Here is a 13,645-nt window from a genome sequence, read left to right as displayed (position 1 = left end):
TTACTGCTCCTGTACGTTGTATTTCATAAAATGCAATTAAAAGAATAATGTCTATATAAACAATCAAATGAAGTGAATGAATATCCAATTACGACACTTCCGAAAAAAAGACTTGTAAGTAACGGCGTGTAAATGTTGGCAGGTAAGAGTATATCATATTGTAAAATCTACCTAACTTAATGCCGAGAGCGACCGTCTGAAAAATGACAAAAGGCTTAGGATTTGTCTCTTAGTCTAGGGATGCTAGGGAGCTTTGAATTCTTTAGTTCTATCCTTGAAAGGAATCGTTATTCATTGTTATTTCCATACAAAGATCATGACTGAGCCTCATGACATTGAGAAACTAAACCTTAAAGACACTAGTTTTCGATCTGTCATTCCACACTATACATGTTTAAAGTTAAAATGAAGCTTCGTTGACTTGGATAAATGATTTAAAAAATTCCAACAATGTCAATAAGACTTAACCAACGGTTAACCGATCTTTTTCTCGACCTGCATTATCTATAGCTGCTCGACTATGATCTAGAAAAAAATAGGTAGTCGCTAATCAGAGTTAGTTAACTCCGTAAAAGTTAAAAATAGTCGATGAGAAACTATTCATTGTTTTCAATCTTTTCTACTCACTGTGTATCAGACAGAATTACTTACAGCTTCAAGATAAATAGTTTCAGAATAAAATTACATATGTTTCATGTACGCAGTCAATTTTTGTTATCTATTAGGTGTTGGAATTAATTCGTAGCGTTTTACAAGAGATGGGAAGTGATGGGAAGTACTTTCATTAATGTATTTTTTAATGCTCATGTGAAATAAATAACATTCTTTCATTAAAAAAACGCTACGAATTAATTCCAACACCTAATATATTTGAGTTTGTATCTTATTGAGCCATTTTTTCTCTGTGTGCGTCACATCTTTACATAGGAAAGGCTAAGTCTAGTTGATTATAAATAATTAACCCTAATAATACTCTAATGATGTTTTTAATATAAATTCTATAAGAATTAATCGCTTACTGATTAGAAAATCTAGTATGCCATAACCAAAATATGTCAAATATTAAATGTTTTTCGGTAAAAAATTACATATAAACAAAATATATACATTATATTTTGTTAGATAAATTATATATTTTTTCAAAAAAAATTCAAGATTTTCGATATCACAGGCATCCATGAATTCATATCTATGATTTATTCTCTCTTATACCTGATTTACAATTCTTTTTCTGTCTCTGTAAGATAGTCTATATAGACACTCCTCACTGAGGATATAGCATCTCGTTTGTACCAGACCATATCTAATACAAGAATTTCCGAAAGCGTTTCAAAGTCCCTTAAAAATTCGTTTCGTTTTCCACTTGCTCTTGGTGCTTTACATCGTCGAAGAAAGATGGGCATGGCAACAAGGCGAACGACAAGCGACGCCGGCGTCTCCTGACCAGCTGGTGGAATGCGTGACGTCACGAGCCTACTATTTACCTACACTAATGTGCTACAAACACGTTTTACCCTTTATCGTCGATACACTCTCGCTCTTGTACACCGGTTCTCTCTCTCTCTCTCTCTCTCTCTCTCTCCCTCCCTTCTCTTCCCTTCCCCCTCTCCTTTGCCACCATCGTCTCGACGTCGCGCGACGACTCTCGCTCGACACACATACGGCGTGCGCACGCCTACATGAGAGCGTGTGGCACGAGACCTAAGCGAGCGATGAAGGCACGATTACCTTTGTGCGAACGATAGCCGAAACACCATGCTTTAGTGTCGCTGGAATTTCAAATATAATCATTAACGCGGTCGCCGGTACAGATGTTTCGGACGTGTAATTCTGTACGATACTGTTTCGGTAGCACTAGCGAGCTGACATAGCGAATTGTCACTGCGACAATTCGCATGGTTGATATATATTCGTAATATTGTGACAAATGCTATAGTGAGATAGAAATAGTCGAACAGCAGGCAAGCGAATTTTGGAAGGCCAAGTTGAATAATACTAAAATGCACTGAATCATACGTATTAATTAATTACCAACTTATACACATACACATATATATATATATATATAAATGCATTTATATAAATCCAAAAAGTACATGTATATTAAAAAAATAGATACATATACATGCATATATTTTTTAAATAAATAATATACATATATGTATACCTTTTTATTTAAAAACACATATATATGTATATGTTAGGCATAGGAAAAATAATGAAATTCGTTAGATCTGATTAATATCGAGATTAATATTAGAAATTCAAAATTCTCGAATGCTACAGCAGTTTCGAAACGATACATTCAAACATTTTGGGGGTAACTCATTGATCTCTGTTCAGTGTATAACGAGTGAAAATTATGTATCTACACCGCACACATTAATTTGCTCGAGAGAAGCGCGGAAGAGATATCTATTTGACGCTAAGAATACAAGGTTACTCTTGATATCGGGTGCATATGTACCATAGACAAGCGCCTGGCTGCGCAAGACTTACGGAAATATTTACGATAGGACTGTGGTGAGCGAAGGCAACTCGTTCAACGATCGTGAGCAAAGTATTGGCTCACAATCAGTCTCAATCCCATCGCTACACGTGCTACACGCGACACATCGGAGTATCGCGTCACACGCTCGCACGCGCACACACACACACACACGACACGCTAGCGCGCAAAGCCAAAGCGTCCCCCACTCCTCGCCAAGTTGCGAGAGTGGGGGTAGAGCGGGACGACGGCGGGGATAGTCGAGTATCGACGACACGAGCCGATTCGTCCCCACCACGTCGTTTCGGATCTCCGTTGGCGCTGTATAGAGCCAGCGGACTAGAGAAGACGTACATCGGGTGGGGATAACATCTGCTCTTAGCGTGATTGCCGTGTATCGATGTGGCTTTATGGCGCGCGGCGAGCTGCGGGCAACAAAGTAAACGTATGATCCTTAATGTACCATACCGCCGCGAAATTCGAGGCCGTTGCGACGCTGCGTAACACGCGCGCCAGCGCGCTCGCGGAAGGTCACGAGAGAGTTGTTCCGGATAGCCAGAGCTTCGATTGGTCAAGAGAATCGACGAATGTCTGTTATTTTTATGTCGGCTCTCTTTACTGCGACGTACACATCGCGGACACGCACGTGCCAACGATATGTTTATCTATAAGTTCTGTTCGCCAATTCTAATGCGACCTTTGAAAGAATGATTATATTATATATCGTGCCTTTTTATCATTACCAAAGAGAAATTTTAGATATTGATCGTAACGAATAAAGGGTATTATATAAATGTATATGCGGAGAATGAGAGTAGTGTGACAAAAAAATTGAAATATCGAAATATGAGTGGAAAACATTTTATTGGCATCTTGGAGTAAACTCTTCATTGCGTCAGTTTCTCTTTTAAAAGGAATGTAATATTTAATAATATGCGCTAGATAATTACACGGTGTATCGTAATTAATCAATTAAAAGTTTAAAAGCATCAGTAATTCTACATCCATCGCGCGCTCTCGTCTCGCTTCGAAATAAACATGGATGATTCTGCATTTTTACTGTATATTCATGCATTTGAATGGTGTGCGGATCATCGCGTACTATTCAAACATGGAAATGTAATACCTTATCGATTTAATTCATGAGTATGTTGACGATTACAATTTTGAAGAGTTTTCAGAAAATAGGAATCTTTTATTTTAATTTCTATTATTCATAGCATATTTCTACATAACATAGTGTGTTTCTCTTTTTAAAAGAGGCAAATTATATAACTAAAATTGATAATTTATTTATCAATTAAAATCTAGAATATCTAAATCTTCGCATATATTACAAAAAGTTAGTTACTCATTTACTCGTTGGGATTATCTTCGACGATTTGGCGGTGACGCACTTTTTTTGGCAGATTATTTGCGCCATAATCAGCCTTTGTCGTGAATTATCTGCAAATAATGTGGCGCGAGGTGCGATACGTGAAATCAGTGATTCGGAGAAAGTATTACGACCATAATGTCGACGTCGAGGTCGACGTTGGTAACGACGTCTGTTGAGACGTTCTATCTACTCTGCTTTCCCGCGTTCTTGATGTTACGGAACCTGTTAGCGACGACGCAATAGCATACGCACATTCCGCGCTGCAGTGAATCCGAGCGGATTTCCGCTTTCGTTAAATTCTTTAACCTGTTACGCGATCTTTAAGCTTAAAGACAACGCAGCTGTTATATACAAGAAAATAAAGCTTCACAAATCTGTATTTTTGTTTCCAGATGTCTGATAAGCGATACGTCATTATATTGATACGCACGCATCTAAACTACGAAGTTGAAATATCGGCAATGATAGCACAAATATTTTTTGATACTGTTTATTTACAATATTCTTTACATAGGCAATGCAAATTGTTATTTACAATATTTTCTACATAGACAATGCAAATTGTTATGCAATGTATAATTTCTCTATTTTCTTCTACTAAATTCTAATCATAATTTTTTTCTTTATTTAACAAAATTGAATTATTTCCTATTATTATACCACGATAATATTATTTAATTCGCGAAACGTATCGCAAAAGGTTACAACAAAAGACCAATAACGCGGTCTATGTAAATTAAAATACTTGTTCACTAACTATACTGTACCGTGAAACTTTCATAATTTCTTTTATCGTCGATTCAGTTTCGATGTTTCGCAGAACTAAAGTGGTAATATTATGACGAGCTTTTTGACCAATACTTTTAACCAATCACGTTTTCCTTTTTACCGTTTTCCTCTTTACTGTTTTAACGATTGGCTGACGAAGTAGCACGGCAAATTATCTGAAAATGATGGATGTTGGAGGAATCTTAAGGGAACAGGGAAAAGTTGCATCCTCTCTTCTCGATGTATCGTGGGAATGGCGGAGAAAACAAGCGGAAAAGAGAAGCTCACGTTAGCGGGTAAAATATAATATCATATGGCTGCGTGAAAAGAGAGAGAAATCTTATTAACTTACAGTCGATCTAAAATATTTTTACTTACTTGTTTATTTATATATTTATTACGTGAAAATGCTTATATAATTATGAAAGTGATCTAAGTAAAAAAAAAAAAAAGAATTTATTTCATATTTTGTATAATTACAATGTGATTATACCAAATATGAGATAAATTATTATGTTTCATTTTTTTATTTAGACTACATTTACAATTATCGGTACGCGGTTACGAAATCATTACACTTATGTTTAAGTCTTTGTTTTCGTAAAAATTTTGTTTTTGCTTTAATGTCATGTTAAAAGGGCAGTTTCGACCATTATTCACAAGACGGAAGTTGGCGTATTCTTTCGTTAGTCAAACTGTCTGAACTCGGCGATTCCACAATCTCGTTCTAAATACGATTTTTTTTCTCTGTCACATCGATGTCTTCGTTTATTGCAACTGTGAGAGAAAGTCGTTCGAATAGTCACGGCCTATTTAGTCGCGCAGGTCTATACAATCTCAAAGAGAACATATGTACGCTCTCTAAAACAGTAGAATAACAGAATACACTGGTATCGCTATTTTTTCACAAAGAGAAGTGAAGATACCAACTATAGATCTTAATAGGATATCGCTATATAATAATTAAATCGTAAGGAAAAAAATTGACATTACACATAATTAAGAGAAATTTTTTCAAGTTTCAATTAAATATAATGAATTTAAATTGAATAGAAAATAACTAGTACGTAAATTCAACCGATTCTGAGACGTGGCGATGATTTAATCAAATCAGATAATTTTAGCAAAGACTCGAGTAGGTTCGAAAATTCCGAAAAACGACATAAAACTTCTCTCATCGTAAGCAGACCCATTTCCATGTAGAACGCAGTACCGTTCGTTTTGCGAGCTGTTACGATTTTCCGTTCCTTTTCCGGCTTCTTCGTCTTCCTCGCGAAGCTGAAAGACACGCCATTCTATTCCAGGACGTCGTATAGGAGCTTCGTTACCCGCCCAACGACAACGAAATTCTTATCGTGATAGAGCCGATATATCGATTGCTCGCATTCCCGCGAAAGGGAGGCTTGGCACGACACTATAGGGGAAATATCTTAAGTAAACGTCGCCTCGGATGCTGATCGCGACAATACGCTTTATTTATTCCAGAAGAGTAAGCTCTTATTTGTACACTCGCTTTGCAAACTTTACGAGATATTAACAGCTACAAAAGCATTGCGTCGATGTACGTCGCGTTACAGTGCGTTGAAAAGATTTATTTTTTTTTATCGTTTGCGATTACGAGTGAAAGTTCTTGCGTGTAATTAGAACAAACTTGTTGGAATCCTCATCTACAATCAGAACTAGATAGATCACTATTTAGGTCTCTGCTAAATTCATTTACAGTTTTCTATGCATTTTGAAACGCAACTTATTTAATCAGTTATTAAGAATTTTTTCTCCCTCTCTCTATCTTTCTTTCTCAAAAAATTATTATATAATACACAATTTCAAATAAAGCTGTGAATACATATCTCGTTAATTGTAAATGTAAAATAATAGTGCTATATAAATATCTCCAATAGATTGAAAAGATTAAAGCTTATTTAGCATTATTAAGACGAAAACGAAAATCATAAAAAATCAATTTCGGCTTAAATGAAACATCTGTAAATACAGCTATAATCTGTCGATACTACTTTTTACATCAAATGTATGTCTTTCTTTCGAAACGTTAGCGACATTTTTTTATAAATCAATATCGACGTTTTATATTGACAGCTAATTTTATTATCGTGTAAATCTTTATACTTTCTCTTTAAAGAAACTTCTCGATTTACGAAATTAATTATTTATGATAATTTATCTATGAGTTTGATATGCGACACGTAATGTTGATACTTCACAGTTTCCGAAATCTTATCTGTATTGGACTTTTTGCATCAACAGCTTTACGTTTCGGCTCCAGAGTTAAAGTTGGACAGGCTTATTCTACGAGATTAATACATCATCCAATGATATGTGAGATAAATAGAATATACAGATGTAAATACAGAGATATGATGGCAGGCGTATTTTAATTAAATCATTGATTTAGTCTTTTAAACAAGCAGATTTGTTGCTTAAATGAATATATCTGCTTAACATCAAAATCCGATGTATTTGCATTTAATAATGTAATTATTCATGAAGAGTAAGTAATTCTTTTGCGACTTATAATTATACACGATAAATTCTATGCGTAAAAAATTTTTGAACTTAACTAGATTTTATCGTAAATACTAAATAATCAAAAAAGTGAGAGAAGTATGACGATATTAAAATTAGCTGTTAATACATTGATATCGATTTGTAAAAAAATTGTATCGTTGACGTTTCGAAAGAGAAACATGCACGATATAAAAAATAGTATTGATCCTTGTGCATCGTGTAATTTAATATGTATATACATTTCTTTTATGTTTCTCTTTGAAAACAAAATCATCAATATTATTTACGTATTTATTTGGAAGGAATAATTGGTGTATAGACCTTTATGATAACAGATAAAGTTTTATGAAGATTCTTGACGTTTGACTTTCAACTCTGTCGCGCATATCAGTTACTTTACGACGCACTTGAAACCGCTAGTTAATAACCCATCAGCCAGCCAATGTTCAAGCGTACGTTCATTACACGGAATGTCTAGGAATTATCACTCTTTATCATTATATAATTTCCCCATTCTTAAAGCAAGAAAAAATATAGGAATTACAAATTAAGAAATTACAGTAATTTCAACATTTTAGAAACAATTATTAATCCGTTTGTACAGATAGACATTTAAAAAAAATAATTTAAACTCTGCAATAACTTTTTCATTATTTCAGTTATGTAAACAAATAGATAAAATGCCTTTTCAATGTCTGTCTTATTATGGATATCCAATATTAATTTAAAACGTTTGAAAGCGTTGCTCATTACGATTAATTTTCCAATACACACGTTGAGCATTCATTCTTCAAGTAAACTTCCGTGCGCCACACATTATTTTCTAATTACTTAAATAGGTATTGAATAGGTAACTCAAATATTATTATATTTAATTGTGGCGTAAAATAACACATTTCAAAATAACACAACGTTAATGTGGCTTCGGACAATAAAAAATAGATAGAAAGATAGAGAGAAAGAGAAAGGAGGGAGGAAAGGAAAAAAAGAATCCCTTTTGAAATGGACAATACGATGGAACGTCACGCCAACAGCTAGCACTCTCGCGGATCATCGTCCGCGAGATTTATTTATAAGCGCGTGATTTCTTTTTATCCATTGCATTCCTTCCAAGGCCCCGAGAAACGGAGAACGGATCGGGCAACGGGCCGTCGTCATGGCCGTTCGTTCATTCCCGCGTGTAGTACCGCGCGAGATCGCTTTCTATCTCTCTCTCTCGCTCTCTCTCTCTCTTTTATTATCTCTCTCTCTCTTCCCCGCTCGCTTTCGAGTCTCTCTCGTTCAATATGGCACCGCCCGCCGCCACCACCGCCGCCACTACCCTACCACCACTCTGCCGACGCTGCCGACGCCGGACGTCTCTCGTTTCGGCGGAATATCGATAGCGTACGTCGACCGAACGACGGGGTACGCTCGAATAACGCTCACGAATTATGAGCTGCCGCCCTACACTACTACGCCGTTACGTGATTATCCGAGTTATCCGGAGCATACGTAATATGGCTATTGACTGGCGCACTCCCCGGATGCAAAAGTGTAGCAAAACGCGGGACATTCCGTTCTCGCTGCATCGCGCTTTTACTAAATTAGCTCGATTACTATCAGCTTTCTCGTGGAAAGTGGAGAAAGAATTATTAAACGTTATACAAACATACGCGCGCGCGCACGATGTCTGTGATACTTGAGTAGCCAGGTCTATACATGTCGGATGAAATATCATCGTAGATTAGATATCTATAACAATTACAGTCACTCAAAAATCTCTCGAGATACATATATATATATAGTATATGTTGAGTATATGTATATATATATATATATATGTGTGTATTATTGAGTATATTTATATATATATATATATGTGCGTGTGTGTATTAGGTTCTATTAAAATGACGTTAATCCGCAACTTAAAGTCATTTCGTTTAAAAAACTCAAGTTACGCAAAATCGGAAAAGCCATTAAGATTTCTAATGCAACTGTAAATATATTTCTTCGCAAAAGTTTCGATCCTCGGAACTAATGTTTCTGCAATTAAATTTTTCGAAACACATACAAGTTTCTATCTCGTTAAGATGCAATGAAAATTCACCCGGTATAGTGATGCGAACATGGTTGTAGTGAGAAACATCGTTTACGGTTGTGCACCGATCGAAGCTCGTATTGTGGTTTTAGGAGGGTAGTTCACCCCATTGCTGCCGCTTTCAAACAGTTGTGACTAAATCGACATTGTTACTAAATCGCCATTAACTTTTGGCAAGTGGTATGACCAGAGTGTTATTTATACCACGAATACATAGAGATATTGCTTAAAACAATTGGATTCCGCAGTACACAAACTATTAGAAAATAGGTATATTAATGTCGCATTTCGTTTCTGTATAGATTTTACTCCGTTTAACTTCAATGAAGATATAATTGAATTCATTTTTCATTTTTCATAATTATAAGTTTAACAAATATATATTTGATTTCATCTATCAAATATAATAGGGTCTAATAACTATAAGACTCACGAACAATATTATTGCTGATGCCCTTTCAAGTGCTCTACTTATACTTATAATTTTATATCTTGCACGTCAATAAACGTTTGTTATTATTATTCATTTATTTAATGTATTCTCTAAATTTTTTAGAGTGGAATCTCAACATTCCAAATAGTGAAAATTAAGCCAGTCTTGAAAAAGGGTGACTCAATTTTTAATCTTTAAAAGTGAGATTTCATTCTTCAGAGTGAGATTCTAAAAGTGAGACTCTAAAAGTTTTAGAGAGTATAATATATATCTTTTCTATTTTTTCATAATACGTGAGTAATATAACTCGAGAATACGCGTGCGCGAGATATTATTTCTGAATATGATTCAACGCATTTTTGTTTGGAAGATTAATATCGTTAATTAACCATGTGCTATATTGTTCTCTTTTGATGGCTCAATAAGAAGTTGTGTGTACAAGAGAATCTAAATTTAGTCGAGTTCTGAGCTTTGTTTAATTGCCAAAGACTACACGACGATGATAAATATCCAGTGCGTGACATGACACGTTTCTTCCTTGATAAAACGTAGTCGAGAATCACATTTTTTCACGTATTGTTCTTTGAACAATCAATAGTTTAACAACTCGATATCATTATTATATATTGCGTTAGTAATAACTGTGCGAATTATCCTTATTTAAAAGTTAGTTCTAAAAATTACTTATACAACTTGATTTCATTAATTTTTTTTACTTTTACTTATGTTTTAAGCAATGTTAATCGCAATTCACGATCGAAACGTCGTAAAAAACATGCTGATGCAATTCAAATTTTTTATAATTGGAATTTTTTATAATTGGAATCTATTTAACATAACCGGATTATAAAATTTCAAAAGAAAATTCCGCTTATCCTCTGTCTGCCAATTGGTGGAGCAACTTTAAGTACAGACTCAGATCTTATTGCGACGCAAAGTATGAGTTATATCATCTCTGAACGTTTGAATTTAGTTAGAACGCCTTTAAAGAAAGAATTTCTTCTTCTGTACGTCATTATAGATAAATCCTCGAATTTTGGAGATTTAATTTATCTTTTAAATTCAAATAAAATTTATCTATTGCATTAAGACGATTTATAGGATTAAAGCGAAATTAACAAGGTTAATAGTAACGAAGAGGAATGTACGCGTGATCGGCAGGATGACTACAATGTGATAGCATATGTAATTAAATGATTGGGGGAGAGGGGAAAGTTGGACGGGCGATGGTCGTGAAGGGAAAGGGTGAGGAAGAACTCTGGAGAGAAGGGGGGAGGGGGGGGGGAGAAGGTAGAGTTTGCGCTTGCAAGGCGGACTTGGCGCGTCAGGTTAGGTAACGCGTATCCATGACGGTTTTTCCCCCGCGGAGAAAGTTAGTCTAGGCGCACTTCGACCGTAAAATCGCTTCTCGGTGTACAGCGTCCCCTTCTTCCTCCCCCCTCTCTTTCTCTCTCTCTCTCTCTCTCTCTCTCTCTCTCTCTCTCTTTCTCGTAAGACTACTTATCTAATCAAACATTTTTCCTAATTTCGTGTCGTTATTCCGTTCTAATTCTTTTTGATTCTATGTGAGATATTAAAAAATTTGAATTAATTGATGCTTTCTCACAAGTCACTTTTTTCACTCAGATTAAGACGCGAAGATTTATGAGACAAATTTATAGTCTTCATTTTTTTTGTTATATTCTCGTTAAATATTTTTATTATAATTTAATTTTTAATTTTATTTACACAGACACATTCATATTTATTAGATACGTTATACAAAATCCGATCACTTTTTTATGGACTACTCGATATTCGACGATCGTTGTATAATCTTCGTGACTTGAAATTATTCCGACGATGTTATACAAAAACTAGATGAATTTTTCTCTCTACTTTCTCTAACTATCGCATCATATTCTGCAAAAATGAGTAAATCTCTCTTCCTAAGATCGCACAACAATATTCGGATTTTTGTGATATAACCCTCGACTTTCAATCGCATCTTTTTATATATTCGTCAAATTAACTCTAACATCAAAATACGAGACTTGATTTGGTAAGACACCTCATTTTCTGAATGATCGAAACGCGCTATTTATTTATTTGACTTTATCTTGCATTTAGAATCTCGCATAAATATATAAATCTTTATATATAAATTTTATTTTGTTTTGGCATAGTCTCAGAATTTAAGCATTTCTCATATTTTATTTGATCTCTCCAGTGGACAGAATATAAATCTCGCGCGTGTAAAAGTCGTTTATGATTATAGTTAAATCGCTCGAAGAGGCTTGCTGAAGCTTTACTTTCGAGAAACGATCGTAATTGTTTTCGTGGCCGCGTTGGCACGCCGTCGTTCTCGTAGAGTCGAAGAATCGAAAAGTTTCCGACACGAACGATCGGTTTAGCAACAAGTGCGGCGGTCACTGAATTCCTTGGACGCAACCAGCTTGGCGCGATGGCCATCTTTGTAAGCGCGGGGAAGTACTCGAAGCGACATCTTTCAGTAGCGTAGCGAATCCTCGCTTTTGGCGATCATTTCCGGGTACGCGCGCGAAATGACTCAAACGCGGTCATTCCTAGAAAACAGTTACTCCAGATTTTATGTATGACACAGAGCGGAAAACCCGATGTAAGTCATAAAAGCTTTAAATGAAATGTTGCAAGTTAATTAACGATACAATTTCTAATGCACTTGTCTTATAGATGTATGAAATGAAAATCGATCTCTGAGCCTTGACACGCTCGTTCTAATCGGCTTTCTTGAGATGCGTGGCGTGTACGCGATCTATTAAGATCTATTAAGAAAGACTTTCTACAAGAAAACAGATGATCGTGACTATCAGCTAATCTCAGTGGAACGGCGGAACAATTTTCATGCGAAAGTGTCGAATCGGTTAGAAATTGAGAATTAGCGAAGATCGCAAACGAACGCGATTACTTATTCTCGTCGAAAACTGGAAATGATCTCACAGTCACTGGGAAATAAATGAGATGAATGAGATTTCACATATTTGTCCACGAAAATATTCTTTGAAAATTTATGAAATCGAGAAACAAGAGGTATTTTTTGTGTCTGTTCGATTTTTGTTTGTACAAATTTCTCGCAAGTTCAACGAATAAATCATATACTATATTTTATTATTTTCCAAAATGAAATTTGTTCTAAGAAGTGAAAATATGTTCGTGAATTTTTAGAAATTTTTTGAATTATTTTAAGTAGATAAAAAAATAGACGGCGGATTTCGGATGATGAGGCACTGTTTTGTGCCTGGTATCGTAAGGATTAATACAACGATATCAAGATACCTTTCATGCCTTTGTTATTTGATATTCAATATTCTATATTTTATCTTAAGCCCAAGGTAACGTCAACGTTACGAAAATGTACGTCAAGGCTTAAGCGTCGTAAAATTAACGCTCTTGCACGCGAATGGAGTAAATAATCTTTTTTCGAAAACATTTGGATGCACAAAAAGCAGGGAAATCTTAAAGATTCAAGAAATCAAACGTATGAAATTTTCACTATAATAAAAGTAATCGACGATGCAGGCAACCGTTGACGCGATTTTACCGATTCGCGCAATGATTCGCGAAATAAGTCGATGTCATTGTCGTCATCATCATTGTCGTTGACGACAACGACGACGATATGATTATAAAACGCTGTGATAACGGTACACGTATTTTCTCCCCTTCCGACAACGAAGCGATGGAAAGACGGAAGCATCGTGTAACTGGGTCAGTCGCAGACGACGACGATGACGATAGGGGAAAAGAAAAAGAGACCTCTTGTCCATCATTGGCGTAGTAAACGAGCGCAATGCACGTAAGTGCGTAAACGCGTATTTACGTACCGCTAACCAGCCTTCTAAAGCCGCTTGCGTGTTTTACCGTCTCCATGTACCGTTATGGGACGTTAGAGTTAATCTCTCTCTCTCTCTCCCTCCCTCCCCTCTCCACCCTCTCTTTGTAACAAACATAAAA

The 13,645-nt window shown here is 35.6% G+C and overlaps 1 protein-coding gene across 2 annotated transcripts in view; it reads left to right on the top strand.

Annotated features, from left to right (window-relative positions):
* Window positions 1-13,645, top strand: part of LOC105154309 (hypothetical protein) — a 116,222-nt gene that overhangs the window by 96,088 nt on the left and 6,489 nt on the right. The gene's annotated exons all lie outside the window — the stretch shown is intronic.

Source organism: Acromyrmex echinatior, chromosome 2, assembly GCF_024713525.1.
Source record: "Acromyrmex echinatior isolate Ae372 chromosome 2, ASM2471352v2, whole genome shotgun sequence".
Taxonomy (NCBI): Eukaryota; Metazoa; Arthropoda; class Insecta; order Hymenoptera; family Formicidae; genus Acromyrmex; species Acromyrmex echinatior.
The sequence above is the reverse complement of the archived record's forward strand: the minus strand, read 5'-3'. Positions and strand labels throughout refer to the sequence as shown.